Genomic DNA, 3139 nt, shown 5'->3' on the forward strand with positions numbered 1-3139 from the left:
CTGGGAGACAATTTATATCCCAGAGTCTGTCCTACCTCCAGGGAATGGAGCTGGCATTTTTCACTCAATACTAGTCACTGGCTATAGATGTTCTAGGTAAGGTTGGGGGTGCTAATGGAGGTGGGGACAGAAGACTTCTAGGCACTTCCAGCTCTCCATGCCTCTGTGGAGGCACCAGTATCTGAGGGCAATGCACTGAAGGTTACAGCTGTTAGCAACAGAGCCCTCTGAAGCTGAGGCTGGGCCCACAGACTTGGCAAAAAGAATCTAAGTGAATCTGGGGAGCAGAGCCAGCATTGCCTGCCATACTTTGCAACTTCATTAAGAAAGGAGCACCTATATAGCCGGGATGCATGTACATCTCGCATTCTTGGGCATGCAACTCTCCTCTTGCCCCGTGTTTGCAGCAGGGTGAAAAACTCTGAGAGCGGGTCATTATTTCTGGATGTAATTGTCAATAGCCCGCTACACCCACCAGACACCATAATACAGACCACCCAAGGCTGAAGGCATGAAGCATGGGTTCTGGACCCAAGCTAGCCAACCCATTGCTGAAGACAAACCATCAGATGTTCTTACTAAGGATTAGAATGCAGAGGTGACAGGTCCTGCCAGATCTTCTAACAGCTTCTGTTTAATCAACAGCGTGTGGCAGCCAGGAGCTAGGGGACAAAGCCCCAGAAAAGCTGGCTGCACAAGCCCATGCAATCTCTGAGACCAAGAATGTCACTGTGGTGGGATGCATTCCAGCCCCAGTTCCAAGGAGCCCAGATGCACTTTGTTCCCTGTGTTTTGAGACTGCTGGTTGCAGCCTGACAGATAAGTCTGCTTTTCCTATGGCAACCACAGGGCCTTAACTGAGACAGACAGCCAAGAGCCCAAGTCACAGGTATCCAACCAGAAAGCAGCACAGGTGTGGGGTACAGCTGGGCCACGGCAATGGGAGAGCACAGGGTAGAGGCCCATAAATCCCAGCTGCCAGGACTTTAGGCCTGGGGCTGCCCTGTGCCCCTCCCTGAGACTCACAGCTTGCTGTGATGCCTTTCTCAGTCTTGAAGACAAATTCCCCTTTGAATCTGGCTATCACAGTGTCTAAGACGCTTGGCATTTGAAGCTCCCAGAGTAAGCGGACCTCACAAGGTCAACCCAGGACACATTGAACTTAGCAGCGGGAGCTCACATATTCACACGCACAGACACACACAATCACACACACAATCATATACACTCACATATGTACACATGCACATTTACACACTGATACATACAATCACACATACATACGATCTTTCTCACACACACACATCTCTCACACTTAGCTTGTCAAAATACAAAAAAAAAAAACCCGCATCAAGGCACACATGATGTTTTCTATATTCATACATGTCAATACGTGTCTATTTATTTCAGTTAATGGAATAAACCTTCAATTAAAGGACACTTAAGAGATGTCTACTATTTTGCTATTGCAAACAAATAATGTTGAATGAATAAAAGTAAGTTAGAAAAAGATAGGTACACTATGCAACCACTTCTATAAAATTTAAAAACATTCAAAACAATAGTTATATGGTTTATGGATCTATACATGTGAAGTACAAGTCTAAAAGGTTCAGATGATGAGCTGCCAGCCCCTGAGGGGAGGAATGTGGAAAGCAGGGAGGGCAAAATGGGGCTTTCACTATATTTGGAAATCTGTATGTTTTAAGTATATGAAAGAGAGAACGAAAGAATCATGGGAAAATGTTAACAGATTTTTTCTAATATCTGTGGTGGGTTCATAGGTATTTCATATTATCTCTCATAATTTTCTGTATTTGGAATGTTTCCCAATTTTAATTAATGTTTTAATGAGTTTTAAAAGTTCGCCCAAAACTGAATATCAACATACCCTACAGACACAGCAATTCTATTCCTAAGTATACACTCAATGCAACATGTTCATGTGCTCACCAAAAAAAAAAAAAAAACATACACAAAAGCATTCATCCCAGCAGAGTTTGTTATACCCCACTTGGAAAACAACCCCAATGCCCATGAACAGCAGAATGGATAAGTAAATCATGGTGTGTTCATACAATGGAATACTATTCTGCAATGAGAATGACCAAACTACATGCAACAACATGAATGAAGCTCACACACATTATGCTGGGCAAAGGAATCAAGACACAAAATTGCCAATACTCTATGATTCTATTTATATGAAGTTCTAGGACAGGTAAAATAACCCCCATTGTTAGGTGTCAGGAGATTGCTTACCGCTGAGGCAGGAAAGGACTAGAAGGGAAATGAAGAGTTTCTGAGGTACTTGTCATAATCTGTTTCTTTTTATCTTCTCCAGCTTTATTGAAGTGTAATTGACAAATAAAATTGTATATATTTAAAGTGTACATTGTGATGATTTGATATACATAGACTTTGTGAAATGATTACCATAATCAGGTTAATTAACACACCCATCATCTCATATAGTTACTTATTTTTGTGGTGAGAATGCTCAAGATCTACTCTTTTAGCAAATTATAGTACACAATACACTATAATTAACTAATTATAACTGAAGTTCATTCCCTTTGACCAACATTTCCCATTTCTCCATACCCTGATCCCCTGGTAACCACCATTCCATTCTTTGTTTCTATGGGCTCAATTTTTGAGGGGAGGATTTCACATATAAATGAGATCATACAGTATTTGTCTTTGACTTATTTCACTTAGCACAATGCCCTCTAGGTGCATCTATGTTTTTGTAAATGGCAAGATTTCCTTCTTTCTCATGGGTGAGTGATATTCCATTGTATATATGTACCACCTCTTTTAATCTGTTCCTCCACTAAAAGACACCCAGGTTGCCTCCATATCTTGGTTATTGTAAATAATGCTGCAATGAACATATGGATGCACATGTCCCTTCGAAGTAGTGCTTTAGATTTCTTTGGATAAATACCTAGAAGCAGGATTTCTGGGTCCCTCTTTGTCTCTTGTCATGGCCTTTGTTTTAAAGTCTATTTTGTCTGTTATAAGAATTGCTACCCCGGCTTTTTTCATTTCCATTTTCATGAAATATCTTTTTCCATCCCTTTACTTTCAGTTTGTGTGTGTGTGTGTGTGTGTGTGTGTGTGTGTGTGCGCGTGC

This window comes from Pteropus medius, unplaced genomic scaffold (assembly GCF_902729225.1).
Source record: "Pteropus medius unplaced genomic scaffold, Ma_sr-lr_union100, whole genome shotgun sequence".
In the NCBI taxonomy this organism is placed as follows: domain Eukaryota; kingdom Metazoa; phylum Chordata; class Mammalia; order Chiroptera; family Pteropodidae; genus Pteropus; species Pteropus medius.